At 37.5% G+C, this 27,981-nt stretch overlaps 1 long non-coding RNA gene across 1 annotated transcript in view; it reads left to right on the top strand.

The window, feature by feature from the left end:
• The first annotated feature begins 319 nt into the window (after positions 1–319).
• LOC128627754 (uncharacterized) overlaps positions 320–27,981 on the top strand; it is a 176,095-nt gene continuing 148,433 nt past the window's right edge. Inside the window, exon 1 of the long non-coding RNA XR_008392051.1 lies at positions 320–410. This is a non-coding gene — a long non-coding RNA (uncharacterized LOC128627754). The remainder of the gene's footprint in view (positions 411–27,981) is intronic.

Below are 27,981 nucleotides of genomic sequence, written 5' to 3'. Positions count from 1 at the left end.
GATGGTGGCGACTTCCTGTGTTTTTAATGCATTCTGGGAAACCGCCACGACTTGGCAAAGGCTCTCTGTGGTTGCTTTAGAGTGCAGAGCCTCACTCTGTACAGTAAAAATAAAAGCAAATTTTTTGGACACAGTCTTTTTGTTGCTTTATTTAATTTTCACTTTGGCATACAGCCCTTGAAGCTTTAATAGTGCAGATGCGGTCTTGAAAGGGCTGACTAATCCAAGTTGGTTAATGATTTGATGATGGAAGCCAGCTCAGCAGTTTTCTCTCAGCTCATGTATTTAGTTCCTCTTCTGCTGGATTTTCCTTCTTCTGGAAAACCTCTCTATGGTCCACCTATTGTAAGTCCACGTTTTCCTGAGTTGTTGAGGTGACTCCTTCAGGTTTCTGGGCTGCCAAGGCACAGGTAGAGTAAATGCTACTAACACTGTGCTATTGATTCCCGGAGGGCCAAAGCAAGTTGTGGCTCCTTTCATAATCCACAGCGTGATGACTGAAGGTGGTTCTGTGGGACAGAAGGTTGATTGTGCAGGGTTAACTTTTAGAAGGAGTCTACATGAATTAGATTATTTTGAAAGATTTTATTTATTTATCTTTAGAAGGGAAGGGAAGGAGAGAGGGAGAGAAACATCAATGTATGGTTGCTTTTCCTGCGTCCCCGGCTGGGAACTGGCCTGCAGGGAACCGGCCTGAAACCCCGGTATGTGCCCCGACTGGGAATCAACCACGATCGTCTGGTTCACAGGCCCCCGCTCAATCCACTGAGCTATACCAGCCAGGGCTTGAATTCGATTTATTGATGATCATTGGCATTCCTGGTATTAGTGTCGGACTGTGGAGAGAACATGGGTTCTGGGTACCGAAGGGTGTTGTACATTTCTTTGAGCCCCATTTTTGACAGTGATTTATATTAATGTCTACTCCACGGGATTTTTTTGTGATGATTCAATTGCAGGAAATGATGTTTCCCTAACTTTAGTTATTCACATTCCATACAATTTATGTTATATCTGGATTTTATCTGTTTTAATATTTAATAAGTAGGTCTCCCCACTTACAAAAATCTGATACACTAGTTATGTCTTTTGCTATTATACATTAAAATAAATGAAAACTCATCTCTTGCACATTTCAGAAAATACTGATATCATGTTCATATGGTACTTAAAGGGTAGCCTTAAATTGCACTATTTTGTATCTCCCAGTAGTTGGCAAGTTACATGACAGCAGGGGCTTTTATCCAATTTATTTACTTTGATATCTTTATACCTAGCATAATATCTGGCACCCAGAGGAAACTCAATTTGTGTGAAGACGACCCTGGGGCTTCCTGTTTACTTGGGAAACAGGCCAATGGGAGAGGTGATGCGCTTGCTGACACCCGTGCACCACTGTCCACAGCAATAGGGCGCCCTCCTCTGGCAGGAGGCCCCATGCTTAACCCACATTTCCCATGCACTCCAGGCTTTCCCAGATTACTGCAAAAACTTCTAGAATTTAAGGTCCACTGGTCCTAGTATTCCTATTGCCACTACAGTCTCTCTTTGGCCAAATTTTCTCTCTCTCTTTCTAACACACACACACACACACACACACACACACACACACACACACACATTGGCGAGGTTGTTTATATGCCTGCCCTGTAAGAAGGGAGATGAGCACAGCGACAAGAGCTCTTCCTGGGCACCTTCACCCACAGTGTGTCAAACCACACACATCTGCTAGGGGAAGAAAGGATGGGGCCTGTGCCCTTTCTCTGCATGTAACCTTAAGCTTAACTTGTACCTGGCCCTAGGTACTTTAGTCTTTACTGTAGTATGTGGAAATCTTCATGACCATGGGCAAACAGAAGGGACACAGACGGCATCACAAAAGGACTGTAGCACATGCATGCAACTTCGTGTTCAGTTAAACAAAACACTGAACTTGGAGCATATCTCTACACAGTACCCAGTTTCTGGTGCATACCAGTTACACAGTAAATGTTTGTTGACCCCATGGTGAATGGACAAATGAATACTTACAGACAGTGAAAGAATAAGTGGCTAAAAAAACTTCACAAGTAATGGTATCATTTAACAGAGTGAAATGTCATATCTCCAAAAAGTAGTGAACCTGAACTTAAGTTCTCTGTCACTTTCAGAGCACAATTTTTAGATAACCAAACTTTCTGAAAAAATAAAACTCATTTTTCAAAGACTATATTTACTTCTTGAATAAACTTTTTAAAAAGGGTACTCTACTTCTCTGCCTTATTAAATCTGATATATAGTATATAATTTAACATTGTCATTAACATTTATTAGTACCAACTGCACTTTAAAATCAGATAAAAGTAGATATTGAACACATACCATTGCCAGCCATCTTCCAAACATTGTTGTTATTTTTAAGTATATTTTATTGATTATGCTATTACAGTTGTCCCATTTCTCCCTCTTTTATCCTCCTCCACCCAGTACCCCCTTCCACCAGCATTCCCCACCCCCTTATCTCATGTCCATGAGTCGTACATATAAGTTCTTTGGCTTCCCCATTTTCCATACTATTCTTAACCTCCCCCTGTCTATTTTGTACCTGCCAATTATGCTTCTTACTCCCTGTGCCCTTTTCACCATCCTTCTGTCTCCCCTTCTCCACTGACAACCCACCATGTGATCTCCATTTTTGTGATTCTGTTCCTGTTCTAGTTATTTGCTTAGTTTGTTCTTGTTCTTGTTTTTTTTTTGGGGGGGGGTTAAGTTGTTGATAGACATGAGTTTGTTGTCATTTTAGTATTCATAGTTTTGATCTTCTTTTTCTTAGATAAATCCCCTTAATGTTTCATATAATAAGAGGTTGGTGATGATGAACTCCTTTAATTTGACCTTATTTGAGAAGAGCTTTATCTGCTCTTCCATTCTAATTGAAAGGTTTGCTGGATAGAGCAATCTTGGGTGTAGGTCTTTGCCTTTCATGACTTTGAATACTTCTTTCCAGTTCATTCTTGTGTGTAAGGTTTCTTTTGAGAAATCAACTGATAGTCTTATGAGAACTCCTTTGTAGGTAACTGTCTACTCTTCTCTTGCTGCTTTTGATTCTCTCCTTATCTTTAACCTTGTGTAATTTAATGATGATTTATGTAGGTGAGTTCTTCCTTGGGTCCAATTTCTTTGCGACTCTCTGAACTTCCTGGACTTCCTAGAAGTCTATTTTCTTTGCCAAATTGGGGAAGCTGCCCTTCATTATTTTTTCAAATAAGTTTTTGATTTGTTGCTTTTCTTGTTCTCTTTCTGGCACCCCTAATATTTAGATGTTGGAGTGTTTAGAGTTGTCCCAGAGGATTGCAAGCCTCTCCTTATTTTTTGAATTCTTGTTTTTTCATTTTATTCTTATTGAATGTTTATTTCTTCCTTCTGTTCCAAATCATTGATTTGAGTCCTGGTTTCCTTCCCTTCACTATTAATTTCCTGTATATTTTTCTTTATTTCACTTTGTATAGACTTCACTTCTTCCTTTATTTTGCAGCCATACTCAGTCATTTCTGTGAGCACCCTGACTACCAGTGTTTTGAAATTTGTATCTGATAGGTTGGCTATTTCCTCGTCACTTAATTCTTTTTCTGGAGTTTTGTTCTGTTCTTTCATTTGGACCATATTTCTTTGTCTTGGTGCATCTGTTACATTGTATGGGGCAGAGCCTTAGGTATTTGGCAGGGTGGAGAAGCCCACTTCACTGCATTCTAGCACTGTATGTGGGGGTGAGGTCAGAGAGGGAACAAGGCCATTTGATCAGCTCTCACCCAGCATTCAGTCACTTCCCCAGCTACTCACAAGCAAAGTGGGCCCTGTGCTGACTCCCGGGTGGGTGGATTTGTGTACATTGTGGACCCTGTGGGTCTCTCCAACAAACTCTTCTATGAGACTGGGAGTTTCTCCCACCACTGCAACCCCCATAGATGTTATAGTCAGAGGTTTTGAGGCTTTAGTTTCCTGTGCTGGAACCCTGAGTTATGTGGTCTGTCTCGCTCCCGAATTGTTCCTCTCAGCTTATCTGAATGTGAATGTGGATGGCTTGGTCCACCAGCTGTGGCCTTGCCCTCCAGGTCCCTTGCCACGTATCATCTCTGCCCCAGCTGCCCATCTCTGCCCCTTCTACCAGTCTGGATGAATGTTTCTTCTTTAACTCCTTGGTTCTCAGACCTTCATAAAGTTTGATTTTCTGGCAGTTCTAGTTGCTTTTCATTTTTAAATTGGTTGTTGTCATTCTTCTGATTGTTTGAGGAAGCAAAGTATATCTACCTATGCCTCCATCTTGGCTAGAAGCCCCATCTTCCAAACATTTTAATTTTATGTTACAACTGTATCAAATAGGTGACACTCTCTCCATTTTAAGATGAAAATTGATGTACACTCCTAAGATCTCACTACTAGAAATGATGTACTTTTATGTAACTTGCTGTTCTCCACACTAGACATCCATGTTTCTTTAACCCCCTTTGTTATCACTGGTATTAATGCATTGTTTAGAGGTAATCAAGCCTAGAGATAACCAATGGAAAGTAGAGCCTGGTACCAGAAATGGCTTTAACATCAATGCCAAATTTCCCCATAACTTTAGTTAAATGGTCCTAACCCTTGGGGACTTTCTTGCTGGTGTGTCCTCCTCAGAGCCCAGCACATGGCGTGTGTTCCCTCCACACAGCTGCCTCCCCCTGTGCAGCCTCTCCAATCCAACCTCACCTCCTTGCCCCAGGAAACCTCAGTTTCTTCCCTTTCACTGTGCACTGCAGCTCACCTTCCTCTTTGTAATTTCTTCTCCTTCTTCTTCTTCTTCTTCTTCTCCTTCTTCTTCTTCTCCTTCTTCTTCTTCTTCTTCTTCTTCTTCTTCTTCTTCTTCTTCTTCTTCTTCTTCTTCTTCTTCTTCTTCTTCTTCTTCTCTCCTCCCCCCCTTCTCTCTCTCCTTCTCTTCTTCTTCTTCTTCTTCTTCTTCTTCTTCTTCTTCTTCTTCTTCTTCTGTCATGAAGAGATTATTTTTCATGCTCAATAGTTTCCCCCCCAGATATTTTCTTAAACGAAGAAGTATCTCCACCACTATATGGAAATAGCTATCTGTGGCTACTAGCATTTTTTTGTTTTAAATATTGATATTTTAAAATTCTTACTACATCTATTATTATCAAAAAGTTGAAAAGAACTTAAATGCAGGATAATAAGAAATTGGCAAATAAAAAGTTTTTACTAGAAAACTTTAATCAACTTTTAAGAGAAAAAAAGATTACAAAAGATTACTAGGCATGATGTACACTTTGATAACCCATGTTTTTTTTTTTTTTTTTAAAAAGAACAGAAGTACTCAGGACTTCTATTATAAATACCAAGCACTGTTTGTCATAGACTGTAATGAGGCAGTTCCCTCTGGCTCTTTCTGATGTGTAAGACCCTTCACTCTCACTTAAATGCTCTCGAACACTGGGTTTTCCTAATATGACCTTTGTAACAACTTACCACCCCCAAGGACTTCCTCTGGGCCAAATATAGTTCTGTGCACCTTATAAGAATTAGCTCATTTAAACTCATTCAAAACAACTCAATCAGGCATGTGCCACTATTCTCCCCACTTTATAGCTGAGCAAATTGAGGCACAGAAAAATTAAGTACCTTGATCAATTCATACAGGAATGAATAGTAAATATAGATTTGAACCCAGAAAATCTGGTTCTGGACCCTACACTCTTAGGAATTAAGTTTATTCGTTTATCCCCTCACCTCTCTTGTTCTCAAACATCATTTCTTCCCAAGGCAATTGGTTTTGCTTCTGTCAACCTTTAGCATTTCCAATATGGGCACCTTTGTTTGTTCGGGTAGAGTGATAAAATCTAACTTATTAAATCAATAATCTTAATTTTATGTACAATATTAAAACAATAGTTTCTGAGCAAAGGGATGTTTATTATAGCTCTGCTGCCTATTTCATATAGGAAAGGAATAAGCCTTTCCTCGTCATTGTTGTTTAATACAGGTGTAAGGCTGTTTCCAGTCACTGAGTGGCTAGACGTCTGAATGTCCAGTAATTGCTGTTTGTCTAGGGAAGAACTCAGAGATAAGGGGGTTATGTGGGCATCTGGTGCCCCCAGTAATAAACTTGGAAAAGCCCAGGCCTGTAAATAATAGATTGTGGGTAGAACTGTTTCTTTTTAATTTAAAAAAATTTGATATTAGAGAAGGGAGAGGAAGAGAAACAGAGAAAGACAGAAACATTGATTTGTTGTTCTATTTATTTATTCATTCACTGGTTGATTTTTGTATGTCTTCTTACCAGGAACCTGCAACCTTGGCCTATGGGGATGCTCTAACCAACTGAGCTACCCCACCAGAGCCTGTTTTTCTTTTTTTAAATTTATGCCTGGAAAGTCTCTGAGGGAAGAGTGATGGCCAGGAGATCACCCTATAGCCTAGTGATATGGACAGCATGCTGGTCAAAGGGCAGAGTGCGTTCCTCCCTGGGCCATTCTGGTCAGGAGTCTAGAAGCACCCCTGTGCCCCAGCGTCATCACCCACAGCAGGAGAAGGGAGCAGCCAGCTGGCAGGATAACAGTGGGCCTTCCAGGGCTGTGTTATGAGATTCTGTTTTCATTCTGATTAATCTCATAAATGTGTCACCACACAGATTCTCTGTAAGTACTGGAAATTCTTGCCCTGGCTGATGTGGCTCAGTTGGTTGGCGTGTAATCCCGAAAGGTCTTCCAGAAAGGTTGTGGTTTCCACTGCCAGTTGGCTGCACACATTTCTGGTTAGGGTATGGGCACAGGGCAGTAGATCCATGTTTCTTTCTCACACTGTTGTTTCTGTGCCTCTCTTCTGTCTCTAAAAGCAATGAGCAAAGAAGAAAAAGAACTCGTAGGCAGGAACAATGGTGTGGTGATTGGGTCCAGGGAGGTGAAAGAGGGTGTAAGGAGAATAAATGGTAATGGAAAAAATACAATAAAAAACAAACTACTAAAAAGGCACCCCTCCAAAAAAAATCCATGAAGTATCCTCAGGTGGGGATAAAAAAAGAAAAAGAACTGGAAATTCTTCATGTCTGCCTTCAAACACTTTAGTGATCAATTTCCCTGGAGTTTCCTGCTGAGGAATATATGTATATGTATATTTATACACACACATATACATACATATATATATATATATATATATTCATTCACAAATGATCAAAAGACACTGCACAAAATGAAGGTGCTAAAAAGGGGGAAAGTAGAAGTGATTTCCAGTAGATATGGTATGTTTGTTGTTTCACTGTGGTTTCCAAAACAAAATAAATGATAAGAGCTACAGAGGCCACTCCTGCAGCTTGCATGGAAAACAGGTTTTTCTGGCAGATGTGTCTACTCATCAAGGCTGCAAGGGAAAGTGGCCTGTGAGGGCCTTGTGTGAGGATTGCAGAGCAAATGCCTTTGCACTGAATTTATCACCTAGTCTCTTCAGTTGGTTGACAGTGCAATTTTGCTCTTCTCATCTCTCAATGCTCCACTACATCCTAAATTACACAGTATTCTAAGGTAACCTTTAAGTGAATATACATGAAGAATTGCAGCGTAAGACCATGACATAATCCCCCTTTCATAATGATGTGTTTTTCTTGCTCTATAAGAATCGTCTCTGGTGGGTTGAGAACAGCTGCCCATGATGGCCTTCTGACTAGTTGCCTCTGTTACCACAGTGCACCGTCCACCCTGGCATGCAAAGGTACTATTGTAGCTTAGTTTTGACAGTTCAAGTTATGTGTTGGTATACATATCCTGACAAGAAGAAATGCAGCTTCCTAAATATAACTCCTATAGGAATAAGACAGAAGTCACTCTTTGGACAAAAACTGTAAATTTTTTTTTTAGTTAATTTATTTCTTGTTGGATTGAGACCCATTTCTATGTGTTATAAATAAAATGTTTTATAAGAAACAAGGGGTACTATAAAACAAACTCATGGACACAGACAATAGTATGGTGGTCACCAGAGGGAAGGGGGTGGGCAGTAGTAAAGGGTTAAGGGGCCAAATGTATTTTGATGGAAGGTGACTTGCCTTTGGGCGGTGGAGAAAAAAAGAAACAAAGGGTTTTAAACAGAAAACTAATGGGTGATTTTATAACATTAAGTGTCAATCCTTTAATTATGCACACATTTTTCATAAAATATTAGTGAAAATAGACTATGTTAACACCAACCTCACTCATGTCAGTAAAAATTTACATATGCTCTGCTTTCCCAAAGGAAATTACTAACTACTCTGCGTATTTATGTTTGTTTATACTCTTGGATAACCCATAATGCCAGACGGGCTCAGAACCATGGTGTGGTGCCAGTATAGACTTGCAATAAACACATCGATCATCTGACACGAAGAAGGAGAAGGTCATTTACTTTGGAGACATCTGATCTCAAGCACAAATTTATAAAGGATACAGTAGATGGTGTTTTAAAAACAGGTTTCAGTTGGTAGAACATGAAACTATTCAGTGCATGGCTGAATCCACGTTGGGCTCCCCGAAAACAGCAACGACTACAACAACAGGTTTCATGTCCTTGGTGTATTGTATATTTTCTCCACCTCTATGCCCATTGATCACAACTTGCATGTCCTCATTTTATTCCTTCTCTTTAGATTTTTTTTTTGATTTATTTTTTACTTAAGCAGCACTCAAAATGACAAAAGCTTGGCCTTATGAGTGAAGTGTGTATTATTTGCTACACAGTTTTTCAAGTCTGAACTCCCTAACGTGGCTTTCCAAACAGATTAAGCTTCTGACAAATCTCAACAAGTCGAGATTTTCTTGATAAGGTTTTCACTGTTTCTCAAAATAAAGAGATGAATCTTTAGACCCTTCCCCCAAGGCTCGGAGTGTTCTTTGGGTCTGGGATGTTCTGATACCCTTTTGGTTTTTCTCAACCCATTCTTCTTTCATGGCTAGTTCTGCCCTCAATCTTATCAATCAAATATGATTGTGCTTTAGAGTTTATTTTGCTCTTCATGTCTATCTTTCCTATTGATTGTAAAGTCTTCAAGTGCAAGGAATTTTTCTTTACTTCTGTCTCTTTCCTGTATAGAGAGTAATTATAAATGTTAAGTAAGGGACTTGAAAGAGGCGCAAGCATCTGCAGGCATGTGATATTGTTAGCCTGGTAGGAAAGAGTCCAGTGGCTTGTTGTCTGAATGGCATTCCGTCTCCTGGTGCCTCCAGGTGTCTGAATGATACGTCAGTGATGAGGATGAACCTGAAAGTAACTTCTCTTCTCATTTTGACTTTACTATAATACTTTTATTATTTCATTCAAGATTAATTGAAGTATATTCACCATAAAAGGTATAGCTACAATAATACTAAACAGAACAACAAAAACAAGGAATAATAAAACAAATAATAAGAATTCAACTAAACAACAACACAGAAACATGAAAATTAAAATGAAGCAGGAAGAACAAATAGTAACAGTAGTCACAGTAAAAGACAACTAAGAAGCTTAGCTTGATTACAGTGATCTCCACATTCACTGTAAGGGAACATTAAAAAAGTCTTTGTGTAAACTGTGTTTGACATAATTCAAACACTGGTTGTTAAGGCAATTTTTTGAGAGACCAGATAAATTAGCATATTCTATAGCATTAGTAAAATCAATTGGACTTTTCAAAATCTAGGAAACAAATGTTGAGACCTTTATGTAAATATCTCAAGTGTTTACTCATATTCTGAGCTATTGATAGAAACTACCAATCTAGGGCCCCTGCTAATTGGATCATCTGCCCTAGGACTGAAAGCATTGAATTTGGGTGGAAAAGAGTCCGTAAACAATGAGTCTGTGATCCCTGGGTGCTCGGATAATCTGTAGGTGACTACCTAAAGGTATATAAAAACATCTAGTATTTCCATGTCCATACATTTAAGTATGGTAAGAGGTAAAATTTATGAACCTCTTACAGAGACATCATTCATAGACAACAGACTTCTGCCAAGATGGAGGCATAGGTGGAGACGCCGTGCTTTCTCACACAACCAAGTTTAGAGACAACAAAATGTTAGCAATAGAAAACATCCAGAACACAGAAAATTGAACTTTTTGGAAGTCTGATAACAACAAATTCTTCAGCCTGACTGGTAAGAGGAGTGGAGCCAGCAGCTGACAGAGTGGGGTTGCACAGGAAAATTCAGGTGCATGGAGCCCAGGCGTGGGGTTGCAATGGGTGGACCAGTGAGTGAACCAGTGAGCGACCCAGTGAGCGACCGGCGGACCCAGCCAGGGTGCAGGGCGGCGGGTTGACTGTGGTCTCGCATTCCTCAACTCCGTTCAATCTGATAGTGCATAAAAAACTAGTGGAATTTCACCAAATTAAAGGAAAGCTGGTGGATTCAGAACTGAAGGGTTCCTTCCACCTCTTCCTTGACTCTCTCTGTTTCTCTCAACCTGTCTGTTTTACGTTTTAGACACTTTGCAGATTACTTTTCTCTGCTTCATGTAAGGACTGTGAATACCAATGTGAGGCATGTTTCCCCAGTACCCATATTTCAATGTCCTTAAAAACTCAGTGTCCTTAGATGAGTGACTAGAATTCAGGAGCCTTAAAGCTCACCTCCCAGGAGGGAAATTTTTGTAAATCCACCTTGGGTCAGAATTTACCCTAACTGAATGATTTAAGCAAATTGTGCAAGGTCCCGGAAGTTGACTGCTAGAGAAGGGTTTTAGAGAAAAGGGCAGAGCCTGCTAGATATTCATAAAGATCTTAATAAATGTGGGATCAACCAGAGGCTTGGTAAGTGAAGACTATGTGGGATGTTTAACCATTTCAGGGAAAAATGACCAGACATTCAGGAATTAGCTCTCTTTTTCTCTTTGGTTATAGAGGGAAGAGAAGTATTTTGTACCTTAGTGAAGGTTGTGCCTTGAACACAAGCAATAGTATATAGAAGTAATGAGTCCCAGTCACTCCTGTAGAAAGCAAGAGGGGGAAGTTCAAACATACTTGTAAAATTGAGAGGCATGGATAATTGCTTCCATAATCATTTCTACACATTTATCTTGTCAAAAACAATATCTGAGAAAAAAATTAATTATTTTAATAATAGTTGTCACTTCTTGCTGTGAACATTAGTCAGTATTTGGCCTTAAGCTATGACAGGCACTCTCAGGCACTGCAATTACGTTTGAAAAAAATTCATGTAGAATATGATGCAAACGATTTTCAGTTCCATCTGTACCATCAAAAATGACGATAGTTGTGGTGACAGTAGCAGTTGTCAGCAAGACTTCCTTTTTCCCTCTACTCCCAAAGGGCCTCCCAGCAGGCCTCATGCCATCCTTTGTTACCCTGGGCTCCTTGCTTTTCCTCTCCCTGTGGCACTTGTTCTGGTTTTTAATACTTCCGAAGAGCACTGTGTGGCTCTGCAGTCATAGCCTCCTTACTCTCAGTCACGACATGGAGCTATGCTTTATACTTGTAAAATGAAATGTAGACTTTACGGAAATGATTAGAGTATAGATTGCATTTCTGAGTCAGACCAACCTACAGCAAGCACATTTTAAGAATTACTCTGCAATGCATTTTTACTTTTTCTTCTTTTTAAGTGATTATTTCTTTATATTATACTATGACCTTATTATGCTTTAGTTCTGATGACAGTGCTACCAAAATAACAATAGTATCTGCTCCAGTAATTAATAGAGGAAAAGTTTTTTTCCTCTACCCAATTTGAAGCATTAATGAAAAGCTGGGTGCTAAGTGGACTTCGGAGGAAGGAGGGAAAACACAGACATCAGGCATGGAAATCTCACTTCAAAGCTAGCTATTTGTTATGGAAATTGGAGAATCTAATAGTTATGTACTTTCCGTTTTGTATTCCTGTTGTTATGAAAACTATAATGTACTTTCATTATCCTGTTTCTTGTTCAGTTTCCAATCTAATTTTAATTAGCTACATGACAGGAACCTTTTCATACTTCTTTCATTATTACCTCAGCTGAGCACCTAGCAGGGGTTCAATAAATGGTTGTTGATGAATTGATATGAACTAATAAATACTTATTCTTATAAAGTTTTCTTGGGTTTTCAATAATACTTATGGAAGCTCAATGTAATATAGAAAATAGTTTTCCATTCCCTACATTTCTTTCCTTCCTCAATAATTCAAATGTGGTATAAAAAGTTGTCTAGGTATTAGGAATTGGGGGCCAGAGTAGCCCCTTGTGGGCTGGCATTCAGAGCTCTAGCAGGGAGAGAAGGCCATTTACCAATGAGGGTGGCCCAGCATGGAGAACCTGAGCAGGGTGAGAGAGAAATCTGTGTGGATGAGGGGCTCTGTGTAGGGTGTCAGAATAAGAACAAGTTGAGGAGGGTGTCATGTGTACATTGGGGGAAGTAACTGCTGTGGAGAGTAAGAGCTCAAGTGGGGTGAAAAAGACATACATGTTGGCTTTTAAGTCTCTGGATGGGGAATGGGTGGTGGAAAAGATGGGGTATTTGCTATATTCAGAGAAATTGGTCAAATAAATACATATACTAAAGATAATGGGAGTTAGTTTCTCAGGGTTGGAAAAGGCAAGGGAACTTAAATGAACCTTGGATTTGACAGTATTAATATGAACTTTTGGGCTTTAATAAAAATCAACAAAGATAACAATAAAAATATAGTTATGTTTTTATAACACATTGAACATTGATAAGTGGGTGTCTGTAAACATGTTCAGTGTACACACATATATTTTCTAGCCATGTCCACTGGGAGGAATTTGGAGCAACTATTATTCTCCATTAGATCCAGGGCTCCTTTGAAAAATGCTGCTTTCGGACTGGGGACAGAGGACATGAAAAAGCCTAAATCATCCTGTAGTAGGAAAAAAAGAATTCAATACCTTGTTGGACGGGTTCTGCCAGGCCAACCAAGTTCAACTTGAATATCAAAATAATTAATAATTTTAATAGAATATCACCCACTGGTAGACTAGAAAACCATGAGCCCATGATGATTAAGTTAAATAAATACATAAACTAAAATCTTGATAAGAAACAGGATCTCTAAATCCTATGCTGATCAAAGTGAATATCATGATCAATGTATCAAAGTGAAATTATATTGCAGTCCTCATATATATCAGATGAATGATGAAAATATAGGAAGAACTAATACAGATAAATATTGAAATATATATGTCTTATTGAGCATAAAAAACAAAAATACAATGTTTTTAAACATTTGCTAAGTTTGATCAAGGGGAAAATAATATAAATAATAAAGTAGTAATAAAAAAGAAGAAAAGGGACTTTAATTAGAAAAATTAGAAAAAATTTTGAAGAAATGCTATTTATAGATTTAGAACAATAAATTTACAATTCTGGGAAAAATATTTATCTAAAAAAAGCTAAATAAATAGCAATCACTCAAAAATAAGTAGAAGACTTAATATCATCAATAGCCATAGAAGACATTAAAATGTAGTCACAAATCTCTCCCAAAGAAAGAACTAGTGCCAGATAGTTTACCATGAAGTTTCATATAATTAAAGGAAGAGCTAATTTTCATGTTTTATTTATTTTTATATTTATTAAAGATTTTATTTATTTATCTTTAGAGGGGAAGGGAAGGAGAGAGGGAGAGAAACATCAGTGTATGGTTGCCTTTTGTGCATCCCCTGCTGGGAACTTGCCTGCAGGGAACCAGCCTGCAACCCAGGCATGTGCCCTGACTGGGAATCGAACTGCGATTGTCTGGTTCACAGGCCTGCGCTCAATCCACTGAGCTACACCAGCCAGGGCTTGCTAATTTTCATGTTTTAGAACTTCTTCCAGATGATTAAGAAAAGTAGAAAGCTATCTAATTAATGTCTAAGGCTAGCTTTAGAGTGATATCAAAACAGCACAATTTTAATACAAACAGGCAAACTATTAGTAGTGTTCTAATTATAAACATAGATGCTGCAAAGAACAGAAGGTATCAGTAAATAGGGATTATCTCAGGAATTCAAATTTTTCATCAGGACATCTAGTGCAATTATCTACAGAAACAGAATAAAAGGGTAAATACCATGTAGTTATCTCAACTGATGCTCTTCAGAAACAATTAATAAAATCTAATGCCAATTAATACTAAAAGTTCTTCACTTGGAAATTAGAAAGGAAGTTCCTTAAAGTGTTAATGGGTGTCTATCAGCTAACTACAGAAGGCATCACAGAAAATGGTACCACTTTTGAAGTGTTCTTAAAGCCTAGACCAGGACAAAGATACTAAATTTTAGTGCAACTTTTCAACACTGTGATAGAGAACTCCACCCAAACAATAAATTTGATAAGCAAGAGATAAGGGGACAGTCACCTACAAAGGAGTTCCCATCAGACTGTCAGCTGATTTCTCAAAAGAGATCTTACAAGCAAAAAGGGGCTGGAAAGAAGTACTCCAAGTCATGAAATCCAAAGACCTACATCCAAGATTGCTCTATCCAGCAAAGCTTTTATTTAGAATGGAAGAGGAGATAAAGGGCTTCTTAGATAAGATCAAGTTCAAGGAGTTCATCATCCCCAAGCCCTTATTATATGAAATGTTAAAAGGACTTATCTAAGAAAAAGAAGGTAGAAAATATGAACAGTGAAAGGACAGCAAACTCACGGTTATTAACAACCATACCTAAAACAAAAGCAAGCTAAGCAGACAGCTAGATCAGGAGCAGAACCATAGAAATGAAGATCACATAGAGGGTTAGCAACAGGGGAGTGGGAGGAGGAAGTGGGGGAGAAGGTACAGAAAATAAGTAGCATAGACAGTAGGTAGAAAATAGATAGGGGGAGGGCAAGAATAGTATGGGAAATATAGAATCTAAAGGACTTCTGACACATGGACATGAACTAAGGGAGGGAATGGGGGGAGTGGATGTGCAGGGTAGAGGGGAATGAAGGGGGGAAATGGGACAACTGTAATGGCATAATCAATAAAACATATTTTAAAAAGATAGAACTATTAGACAGGAAGAGACAACTGTAATTATCTGTAGATGACACTAGGATCTAAACAGAAAACCACAAATTTAATAGGCAAGCATTTAAGACCAGTGAAACATAAATGAGCTATTGGAGTGAAAGGAGCCAGTTTTGTGAGATGGGCCACTATGATTGATGCTACTCTAGTTTTAGTCCCTTTTTTGGCCTGGTAACAAATTAATTTTATATTAAAAGTACTTATATTAAATATTTGTACTGTGTTAATTCAACTTGTTTTCATAAGAAGTCACTTTGTTATTTTTAGAAATGAAGCCTTTATGGATTTATGTCATTATTTGCAAAAAGTTTCAAAATAGAAAATAGAATTTGGCTGGATTTCAACTGTTTTGCTGTTGCCCCTAACCATTCATTTCCAAATATTCACTCTCCTTTTCATCTGTGTATGGAAAATCATCACACCAGCAGATTCACGTGTTCTAATATATACACATTTATTGACTATATTTGCAGTGGAGTTCCATTCTTTTTTATCTGAATGACTTTTCATATTATAGAAGTTGTTAATGTCATCATTGAACCCTATTTTTTAATTCCTCACCTGAGTATGTATTTGATTTTAGAAAGAGAAACACTGATGTGAGAGAGAAATACTGATCAGTTGCCTCCCATATGCACCCTGATCAGGGATTGAACTTGCAACTTAAGTATGTGCTCTGACTGGGAATCGAACTCCCAATGTTTTAGTGTACGGGACAACACTCCAACTGACTGAGCCACTCTGGCCAGGGTGAGGGTTAGCTTAACTTTAGAGAGTAAGTTTGGGTTGAAGTTACAATTTGAGTTAGTTCTAGACTTGAGCTAGTTTATAGTTTGACATTAAAGAGATACTGTTGGTATTAATTTTAAGCCGAGGGCAAGACATACAATTACCTATGTGTTAAAATTTGTTTATTATTTGAGGGAACATTAGACTTGATGTTATACTTAGCTTTATGATTTGGCTTGTGTTGAGGTTAAGATTTAGATAAATATTTTGGTTAGTTTAAAAATGTACCATTTACGTGTGATTATGTTTTAGTCTCAGTTTTGGTTTGAATTTTGTATTAAAGTTTAATTTTCAGTAGAGTTACTGGAGACACTCAAAATTAGTGTTTTGTGTGAAGTTAGGATAATCTTAGAATAAAGGTTCTTAGGTAGTTATTTGCAAATAAACTTCCACACTGTCATATTTAATAAGTGCATGTGTGTAATGAACAGTTTTTAAAAGAGCTACTTGCAAGCTTTGTTTGCTTACTGGCTTCCCAGTAAATGGCATTATTATATAATGATATCTTAAGGAAGCTATCAGCATTCCACACTTGGTTCAGCAAAGTATTCTTAACAAACAGCAAAACAAAACATTTTCCATAACTATGATTGTCTCCGTTCTTGTTTGCCTAGTTTGTTTTTTAGATTCAATTGTTGATAGATATATATTTATTTTTTGATGGATGCCAGTTGTGAGGACAGTATAGGGGAATGGGAGAGGAGGTGAGGGGATTAAGAACTACAAATAGGTAGTTACAGAATAGCCATGGGGATGTAAAGTACAGTATAGGAAATGGAGTAGCCAATGAATCTATACATGACCCATGGACATAGACAATAGTGTGAGGGTTACCTGAGAGAGTCGGGGGTGCTGGGTGGAGGGGGACAATGGGGGAAAAATTGGGACAACTCTAATAGCATAATCAATAAAATATAATTTAAAAAATAGTAAAATATATTCCAACTAAGGAAGGCATGTATAGTGTATTTCATAACCTGTAACCTATAAGTTTCTAAACTCTACATAAAAATTGCTTCTTGAATAGTCTACTTTTAGTATTCAATTGGCTCTTTATTGTGTAAAACCTATAGTGAAGTGTTTGAGCACACTTAAAATTCATTTGTACCAAAAGGGGTTTTTTTTTGAAACTCATTTCAGCAGATGATATATTACCTGAATAAAATCATTACTAATTATGTAATAAATATTTATGACTGCAGATCTAAAATAAAACCTATTATAAAAACACTTTTTATGTTTTCATTAATTTAGTGTTATATTTGAGATTAAGATTTAGATTTAGGATTAGCTTAATTAAAAAATTAAATGTTTACTGATTTTAGAGAGAGAGGAAGGAAAAGAGAAAGAGAGAGAAACAGGGATGTAAGAGAGAAACATTGTTTGGTTGCCTTCCTTATGTGCCCGACCAGAGATTGAACCTGCAACCTAGGTATGTGCTCTAACTGGGAATCTAACCCCCAACATTTTGGTGCTCTGACCAGCTGGCCCACCTGGCCAGGGCATCAGTGAGCGCTTTCTGGGCCATTGATGCAAATGTTCAAACAGGGGCATTGACTTAGCATGATACTTAGAATAGAAAATACTAAATGTCCATTATAAAAATCTATCATAAATGGTAGAAAAATTCATTAGCAGAGGCAAAACTACATTCTGTCCACTGAAGAATAGAAAAGAAGAATTGATCAACACACATAGTGTTTTGCCTACAACGTTTTAGAAAGTGACAGTTATCATACAAATAAGATTTCTGTGGAAATGAAATCATTTTACTTCTTATATTTCTGAAATGCTTGTTAATGCAATTGTTCCACTGCTTGTTCTTCTGAAACTCCCATGTTATGTGAGGACCATGTGACTGACCACTGAGGACCAACAGATGTCTGGAAACTTCACTTCATGCAACCTACTCCCCTCGCGTGAGGGAGAGAAGCCGAGGCAACGCGTGACTTAAAATCACACAGAAGCGGAGTGGTCGAGAGAGGCTACTGACCTTTCCCTGGTTTTCATGCATGTATTGGAGGAGATAAAACGTGATACTTTCTTTTCCATATCTGAAGGGTGTTTATTAAGTGTCAAAGTTTGAAAACATCTATGATGGTGCTATTAGAAGTTATTAGGGGTGGGAGAGCTGAATCTCATAGAACTTTTTTTCAATAGGATACTCTTTAAAAACTACCTACACCTTGTGCCTATTTTCCGAAGGAACACATTAAACTTTGGTTTAGAGCAAGTTGGCAAAAATGATTTCCAGAAATATTAAATCTACTTTTTTGTTATTACAATAATCAAGAAATAAATCTTTTTGAGTACATTTAATACTTTGTGCTGTTACACAAGGAAAGCAAATAAAAGCCTTCAAATTGCTTAAAAACATACTCAAACTCGGTGGAGTCTTTAGACATTGATAATACCGTGTGTGGCTTTTGGTTTCTGCATATTGAAGGGGTTGGGTATGATAAAGTCAAATAAAACCTGTTTGTGTGTGAGTGGAATGAAGGAGGAGAACTCTATACACCATTCCCTTTCCTAACACTGTGCTTTCTTGGCTTTGAAGTGGAAATATCTGGTTATTTCCAGCTTGGACTAAGGCACAGATTTCTAATGAGTGTTCTGGATATTTGCTTTGACCTGATTCAGGTCAGCCGATTGTCTTTTCTTGTAGGCAAAAAGCAGAGGAACAGGAGGCAGGCCTTCTTTTGCTCATTAAGTTTTCAGTGAGTGATCTTAACTGGAGCATTTCTAATTAAATTGTAAAGATCATTAGTATGCACCATTAGCAGAGGTTTGTCTTTGACTTAGAATGCTCTGATGGCAGTGCCAGGTGTGCTCCTGAGCCCACTGGGGCCGAACAATTGCTGCTCTTGGCAAGGTCTCAGAGCAGGCGGGGCTTTGCCTGCTACCTGAGCTGCTGGTGACAGCTGCAACTCTGTCTGGCTCAGGAACAAGCAGGAGCCGAGAGGAGTAACAAACTGCAAAGGCAGCTTTTTTCTCTTACTGCCACCAACCCCCGGCACTGGCGCTGCCCAGTGAATCTGAGGCAGAGGCACGCAAAGCTAAGGAGGACATGAAATCATATTTTAAAGTTAGTTACTGCCCTCTACGTTACTATGTACATTTATATGGTGGCAGATCTCTTGTTCCTTCTGGCTTTGAGGAATTCAAGTATCTAAGCAATCCCAATCACGCAAAACATTTTATTTATCTTTCCCTAAAGATAAATATTACTGTTAATACATTTTAAATTGAGATATTAGCTGAAACAGATTAGTAATTGTAACAGCTCAATTATTTAATTTTGAATTTGAACGTTATTGTTTTTATTTGCTTCTTTATACAATCATCTAAACTTCTGGCCCATTGCAATTAAGTTACAATATAATCAGTGTTTCTATTCAAGTATTTGGAGCTAATAGAAGTTACTTCCTTCAAAATTAAGACTACTATACTGCCTGGGGCAAACCTTTTTGGGGTTCTGATTTCAAGTTTAGTTAGTCTCAATGGCAAATACGTATAATTTACATTGTTATACCTTTTATCTAATTGATTAACCTTTGAGCTATTTGATGAAGAAATATGAACTTTGACTTTATAATATGGCTTTATGTAAAATTCATCCACAGTTTAGAAAGTTGAGACTTTGACACCTCACACTATGCTGCGGAAGGAGGAAGAAGACTGTTCCCCAGCACGCTTGCCGTGAGGAAGGTGCTCGGTTTGAACCTGTATCACAGTTAAATGCTCACCCCATAAATGGCTGCCAGTAAGTTAAGGGTGTCAAGAAAGATGGTCATCTGCCTACTATGACAGAGAGAAGAAGTGGAAGAAATAGAGTTGAAGTCAAGAAAGAAACATATTACAAATCACTTTCTTTTATAAGGAGGAGAGTTACTGTCCAGTTTTTCATTCAACTACAGCTTTTGAAATATTTGGAAATAGGCCCAATTACTGCAGAGTTTTTTAATAAAGGTAATTTTTAACTAAAAAGGAATGAATTTGATTATCATACTTTTATAATACTTCAAATTTAAACATTTATAATTTTTAAAAAGTTAGCCTATATAGTTCACTGTCATCATAATGGCAAATAACTTCCCATTTTAAAATGTGTATGTGTCTATAATGACCAAGAGATTCCTCTCAGTTATTGGGTAAACTCAATAGGCCAAGGCTGAAAAATGTAAAAGCCCTATGAAAGAAGACCTTGGATAACACAAATAGCCAAGCTGAGCTTATTGGAGCCTACAAAACCATGACCTGTAGAACAGTGGTTCTCAAACTGGAGTGGGCGTCAGAACCACGTGGAAGGCTCATTCATTCTCTGATGTGGGTCGCCAGCTCCCAGTTTCTGAGTTCCAAGGTGAGGTTGATGCCACTATTTGGGAACCACATTTTGAGAAGCACTGCATTCAGAAGATGCCTCTGCAATTTTAAGAAAATATTATTTTTGGTCTTATTCCAGTTTGTACTTGGGCTAGACTTTTTGAAATCTGTACCTCATCAGAAAAAAAAAAAACTGACCTTAACATTTGTAACAGCGCTATAAGATGCTGTCAGCATTTATTTTCACGCTAGGTTCCACATACCAACAAACACGTGTCACACATATAAACTACATTATGCTTTTATGAATGTAAAATATCTATTGTCTAGCTCTATTATGTGACAAAATGCTATGCTGGATTGGTTTAAGTTCTGTGAAACTTCTAAATATTTAGTGATTCTGAATGTGAAGTTGGAGATAGTAATTAGAAAAGTTTTAGAATTTGGAGGAAAATTTCTGAGGCTTTAATAACACAGTTTCTCAGGTTGGTCTTAGTGACCTATCAGAAACTTTTATAAGGAATTGGTAAGAAAACTATAGGATATTGTAAAAGCACCAGATTTCTTGAATAACTTTGCCTTTTTATGAAAGTATTTCTGCATTATGATGGTCTACTATCTGAGACTGATGGTATTTTAAACATATAGAGCAGGTTATGTATGGTTACTTTGGATTGACTCATCTACACATTTGGTTTCCTTTTCCCTAAACTATGCACTTTTTAGGTCAGTCCTCCCTAATCCAAGCAGCACTTCACATTTATAGTCACTAGCACAACTGTAGTGTCTATAAAACCCTGCCTGGTGACTGGGTTGGTGGGAGTAGATGTTGTGTGAATGGCTGTGGAACATCTGTTTGATGTGCCTGCCACTCCCTGCTGTGGGCTGCTGGGGTGTACACAGGGTTCACACTTTTTCTCCTTTTCTGGCTCCCATTTGCCCATGCTTGATTAGAGATTTAAAAATCAAGGACCATGAAAAGGGCTACGTTTTCTAGCAAAGGATACTCCCCTGGTCCTGCCAGGAGATGGTCTGCCCTCCGTGGGTGGATAATGCCACGACTGCGGGCATGCCTTGGTGTATTTGCTCTACATCTGGAGACGGGCTATGCAAACAGTTCAGACTCCAAGTATTTGTTGGAAGATAGCCTCTGATTTTTTTCCCCAACATAGTTTTGGTATTTGGGATGTGGCAAACTTGCATGTACTTCTGAAAGCTCAGCACTCTATATCCCCTGCAAAGCATTTTAATTCTTTATTTGATTAGAAATGACAATGGTGTGTTGGTAATGGAATCGTAGGTGTATATAAAGGTGTGGAACGAACTCAAGAGGTGAAGATCATATTCGTAGGGAAACTAGGAATGTTTCAAAAACAAAGGTGATGCACGAGCAGGTTGAAGCACACATGCGTAATCTTAACAGCTATGCATTAACTTGTTAAACATCCAAACAAAATAGTTTTGTATTTTCATATAAACATATAGTGCATATTGTTCTGAAACATTCTTTTTTTTTTACCTAAAAGTATATGGTGGGCTTTTCTCCAATGTGGTAAATGTAGATGTACCTCATTCATTTTAATAGTGGTCCAATTTTTTTGTTGTTTGGTTGAATTAAATTGACTTAACCAACCTTCATTGGTGACTTTTGCTGTTTTCATTTTGTTGCTATAGCAAATGATATCGCAATGACAGTATGTGTGTCTTTGTATACATGTAGGAGTATTTCTATAAGGCAGATTCATCAAAACTAAAATTTCTGGATTAACATTTATGCATATTTGGAATTTTGAGTTACTGTTTAATTGTCCTCTAAAATTCTTATAACAATTTAGAATTTCATCCACAATATTTGATAGTAACTTTTTTCACTCCCTTTCTTACTGATAAGACAATATGATGATTGATAAGTAATATAAATTAGATATTTTGGTTGACACATATAATGATTATTGAAATTGTCATCTTCTTATATGTTTAGTATTTTTTATTTAATGCATTTTATTTTTCCTTTTTTAACTGTTGTTTAAGTACAGTTTTCTGCCTTTTCCCCCGCCCTTCCCTACTTCCTTCCCCTGTTTCCATCACCCTTGTTATTGTCCATGTGTCCTTTATAATTGTTCCTATAAATATCAGTTGTGACACCATAAAAGTCCTAGAGGAGAACATAGGCAAGAAAATGTTAGATATTCCATGGAGCAATGTGTTCTCTGATGTGTCCCCTAGAGCAAGGGACATAAGGGAAAGAATAAACAAATGAGATCTCATCAAAATAAAAAGCTTCTGCACAGCTAAAGAAGACAGTATTAAAATAAAAGAGAACCAACTGTATGGGAAAACATTTGCCAATGATACCTCAGACAAGGGCTTGATCTCCAAAATATGCAAAGAACTTACATGACTTCACTCTAAGAAGACAAGCAACCCAATTAAAAAATGGGCAAAGGACTTGAACAGATACTTCTCCGAGGAGGACATAGAGAGGGTCCAGAAACATATGAAAAGATGCTCAGCATCAGTAGCCATCAGAGAGATGCAAATTACAACCACAGTGAGATACCACTTCACACTGTTGAGAATGGCCATCATAAACAAATCAACAAGCAAGTGTTGGAGAAGATGCAGAGAAAAGGGAACCCTAGTACACTGTTGGTGGGAATGCAGACTGGTGCTGCCACTGTGGAGAACAGTATAGAATTTCCTCAGAAAACTAAAAATAGACCTGTCTTTTGATCCAGCAATTCCACTGCTGAGATTATATCATAAGAACCCTGAAACACCAATTCAAAAGAACCTATGCACTCCAATGTTCATTGCAGCACAATTTACAATAGCCAAGACTTGGAAGCAACCTAGTGCCCATCAGTAAATAAATGGATAAAAAAACTGTGGTACATTTACACAATGGAATTAGGCAGCAGAAAGAAAGAAAGAGCTCCTACCCTTTGCAACAGCACGATGGAACTGGAAAGCATTATGCTAAGTGAAATAAGCCAGGTGGAGAAAGACAAATACCCCATGATCTCACCTTTAACTGGAACCTAATCTACAAAATGAACAAGCAAGCAAAATATAACCAAAGACACTGAAATTGAGAACAGGCTGACAGTGACCAGAGGGGAGAGGGGAGGGAATAATGCGGGGATAAGGGTGAAGAGTTTATAGTATTTGTTTTTTATAAATTTACTGATTGCACATAATTATTATAAAATTATTTTTCTATTAATACTTTAATATTTGCACACTAGATTTTTTCATATTCATACCAGTAAACCTTTGAAATCTACTTTTGCATAAAGCATAAGGCAGGGGTCTAAGTTTATTTATTTAACAAATAATTAACAAGTGTTTCCAATACTAGTAATAAAGTAAAACATTAACCCAGTGTTTAAATTTAAATTAATTTAAATTACTAAGTGCTGGTAGTAATACACATTACTATCTTTGTATTATAAGAAAATTATCTTATACTTAGGTCAGTATCTGGATTCTCTCCCATTTCATCTGAACAAGAAACTTCATTGCTGGCCAATCTTCTGTCTGGCAGGCACTGTAAAGAGTGCAAATTTTCCACAGAACAAACAACATGTGAAAAGACCCAGGGCTATGGGCAGTGTGTTTTGTGAAATGCAAACTTTTTAGAGGGTTAGAACTTTAAGTTTAGGGCAAAAAGATTTCATGCATCTTTGTAATGTTTTAATCTGTAACAAAATCAATGAAGAAAATTAGTACCATAAATAAAACACCACTCTCCAACAGAAGTGTAATACTTATATGCTCTGATTTGCTTTAGGTTATTGTACTTGGACTTATTTTAGCATGTGTTATTTTTCTTTGAGGGCCAACATGTTTCAATGTAGTGTTGTAAGAGGAGTTCACCTTTAACTCATTATTGTCAGGTTTTCAAAGTATATTTCTGTAGTTTTCATCTTTTTTCCTTAGGGAAAAAATGCTAGAAAAGAAAGTTCTGGTGTTACAGTATTTGCATGTATTCTTCCTGAATTTCAATTTCAATTTTCTGATGAGGAAACTTCTCAATGTTTAAAATCTTTTTGTTTAGTGGTAGGGGCAGGACCAAAACCTAGGTCACGTGACAGTGGGAGCTAGGGCATTCATATGGACAGAAATGATGGTGCTCTCTTTATCATTACTCTTTTGTCCTTAATCTTGACTTTTGCAAAGCAAACATACTGCCCTGCATGCTGAAGTACGTCCAGATGCTGCCCACGAAATTCTCAACCCTAATTCAAACAAATAAACAAAACTTTCTAAAACCAAAACCCACTTTTTATTCTTGGTTAGAAAACCACTTTTTACTCTTTCTCTGTTTCTCTTCTGTTAGGTATCTAGATTGTTGCAGGCAAGAAAAAACCCTTCGGAAGTCATTCTGACTTAAATCAGCATCATTTCAAAAATTTAATCATTAAAATAAAGTGTAATACTGCTTATTTTTTTAATTACTGATTAAACATCGCATATCACAATGTAAGCTGTGTTTCTACAACATCATGCTTCACTAGACCAAACAAAAAATCCAACAATTAGTTTATTTACTAATAAAATCAACATATTGTTCTACAACTCTAAAATATTCACCGAAAGGAATTTAAGATTTTTGTTGAAAGGTTAAGGCTTTTTCTAGTGTCACAAGTGTGGTATGCAGATTACTGGGAAAATAGGTTGAGGGAATGTAAGAGAATGCTGTTACTGATTGGTAGCTTCAAAACCCTATGTTTGGACACCATGTAAATATGCCAAATTGACTGTTGCAGAAATAGAAAACTCGTGGCATTTTGGACATTTTCCATATCCAGTGGTGCCAGACCCTGGAGGCCATGGACAGTCTGATGCAGGAGCAAGTAAACAGGTCAATAGAAAAACTGATCACCGAAAAGACTGAACTCTGGACCATGGCATCTCAGACCTCCTAAAAGGGTCCACTTGGGTTTGGCAAATATTTCGTTTCTTCCTGTAACTCAGCCTTGGGTGCTGATCAAAGTGCTTTGTTGTCGATATCTGGAAATTCAGCTTCTGAGATGGTGCCAAAGGTTTTGTAGTCATGATGTCTGGTGCCTGGGGAATCTTACTTAGCATGGCTGGCTTGAGAACCCCCACTATTGTTGTGAAGTAGAGAATCTGCTTCCTTACCATCTTCTCCTGGTTCCGGGGAATAAGAAATATGTGACTAGTTTCTTTCACGAAACTGTTTTTTTGTTTGTTTGCTAGTGGACTTGGCAAGGAATCAAAGATCAGTCCTCTCAGTAGTAAGGTGACTGGGAACCCAGGGGAGAAAATAACACAGTAGAACCTAAAAAATGTAAAGGGACTTCATGAAGACCATTAACATGAACCCCAAACAATAGAGCTTCAGCTAAGGTTGAAGGTTTGTGGATGTCCGACACTTGGTTTTCTTCTTTCTATTTATTAAAGGCAGGCAAACAAGCTGCAATGTTTCTTTTGTTCTGGAAAAGTACTGGAAACTTGTTAATTATGGTAGAGTAAGTGTGGCAGAAAAAGAAAAAATAATATTTTAAGTATAATGGTGCATGCTGGAAACACATGTTGGCAAGCACATGGGATTCTGGCATCTGGACAGAAGGCTTCGTAACCATCTGCTCCTCAGAGATTATTTTGACAATTTCTGCGGCCATTCCAGTGATTCACAGGTCTGGGCTAAGAAGTGTTAGCAAGCAGTTAAAGGAGGTGCAGGTACACAGAGGCAGCTGCTGCGTCTTCTGTCCATACATTGGTTCCATCATTGTGGGCATTAATCACCTTAGGATTGTTTATGTGCCAGGATTTCATCATGATGCTAGGTGATGTTCTTCCAACTGATACATTTTTTTCAGTTTTATTTACCACTACACTCACTTCCCCTCTTCGATTAGTTATTCCTCCCTGGCTATGAGCCGTGGGACATGCGTGAAGGAACTCACACTTTCCCGTGCTCCGCTGCGGGTCCTCCTTGGTAACGTCCAGCTCTTCTTCACTTCCCCAGACATAATATGACTTTAGCCATAAATAGTTGTGTACAAAAAGGACATTGAAACAAAGATAAACCAGATGGTATATCTTCCTACTTTTATGTTTTTCCTCATTTTTGGAATTTTCTAAAGAAAATCCTAGATACAATATCACTTTAGCCATCACTACTTTTGATAAAAAGGATACTGAAATAAAAAAAAAATAAGCCAAATACCATGTCTACATACATTTTATATATTGTTTCTAACTTAAAGTGAGTTATGTAGGGTTGTCACTACAACCATTAATGAAATAAACTGAGAAGAATAATTTGCAAAACAATAGATGTTAAAGATCTTTGGAAAGCAAAATTGTAGTCTACAAAAAAAAGTGCTTCTTTTGTAAACTATTGTTTGTTTTGCAAAAATTAGTACAGGATCCTGACCTAAGACATACAAAATTTTCTCACATAATATTACTATCCATTAGTCAGAAAATAAGAGCAAGAAAAATAATTTTGAATATTTGCCCATACTATCAGTAGTTGAAAAGAATATGGAGTCATCCATAAGACAATTCAATTGTTTTTTAGTTAGTTAATTTTTTTATTTTTTGAGAAATATTTGACACATAACATTTATATTAGTTTCAGTTGTGCAATATAATCATTTGATATTTCTATGTATTGCAGATTCACCACAACAAACTGTTTGAAATTAATCACCTCATATAGTTACAATATTTTTCTTGTGAGAACTGTTTATTTATTTCATTTTATTTATTTAATTTTGGAGAAAGAGGAAGGGAGGGAGAAAGAGAGGGACAGAAACATCAATGTGAGACAGAGACATCTATTGGTTGCCTCTCATATGTCCCCAGCTGGGGACCTGGCCTGCAACCCAGGCATGTGACCTGACTGGGAATCAAATGAGCAATGCTTCAGTTTGCGGGACAATGCCCAGCCCACTGAGTCACACCAGTCAGGACATGATGAGAACTTTCTAAGATCTCTCTAAACAACTTTTGAATATATAATAGAGTATTCCTAATTATGGGTGCTATGCTGTACCTCATATCCCCATGACTTACTTATTTTATAACTGAGAGTTTGTTTCTTTTGACTCACTTTACCAATTTTGACCCCTGCCTCTGGCAATCTATTTTCTACACCTATGAGTTTGATATGTTTGTTTTAGATTCCACATATAAGTAAATTATACAATATTTTTCTTTCTCTGTCTGACTTACATCACTTAGCATAATGCCCTCAAAGTTCATGTATGTTGTCACAAATGTCAATACCTCCTTTTTATGGTTGAATAATATTCCGTTGTATATATGTGTGCTGTGTATACATTCATATATATACATTTTCTTTATGCATTCATCCAGAGATGAACACTCACATTTTTCTATGTCTTGGTTGTTGCAAGTAATGCTGCAGTTAACGTGAGAGTGCAGATATCTCTTGGAGTTAGTGTTTTCATTTCCTCCAGAAGTAGAATTGCCAGGTTAGAAGATAGTTCTCTTTTTAATTGTTTGAGGAACCTCCTTTTCCTAGTGGCTGCATCAATTTTTGATATTTTTTGTAATTCTCTTAACCAGCAAAGCAAAATCCTCAAATATATGATGGCATTTATTGGGTTTCTTTCACTTACTTGCCGTTCTTATCACCGTGAACTAATAATAAAGTTAGGCCTGCAAATTGTTTCAGAGTAGATGCTGATTGTTGTGTTTCTTTCTCATTTGGTTTGCTGGTTCAGTTCAGGGAAGCTTGACAGACTCCTCAGCCCACCTGCAGATAGTGGTGCCTTTTGCTTTTTTTCACAGTTAAACACAGTGGCTGGTTTCAAAGCCTCGGGTCTACAGAGATGACCTTGAATACTAGGATATAAATAAAACTGGTCTA

This window comes from Artibeus jamaicensis, unplaced genomic scaffold (genome assembly GCF_021234435.1).
Source record: "Artibeus jamaicensis isolate MK-2021 breed Jamaican fruit bat unplaced genomic scaffold, CSHL_Jam_final contig_466, whole genome shotgun sequence".
Lineage (NCBI taxonomy): Eukaryota > Metazoa > Chordata > Mammalia > Chiroptera > Phyllostomidae > Artibeus > Artibeus jamaicensis.
This window is presented reverse-complemented; position numbering and strand designations above follow the sequence as displayed.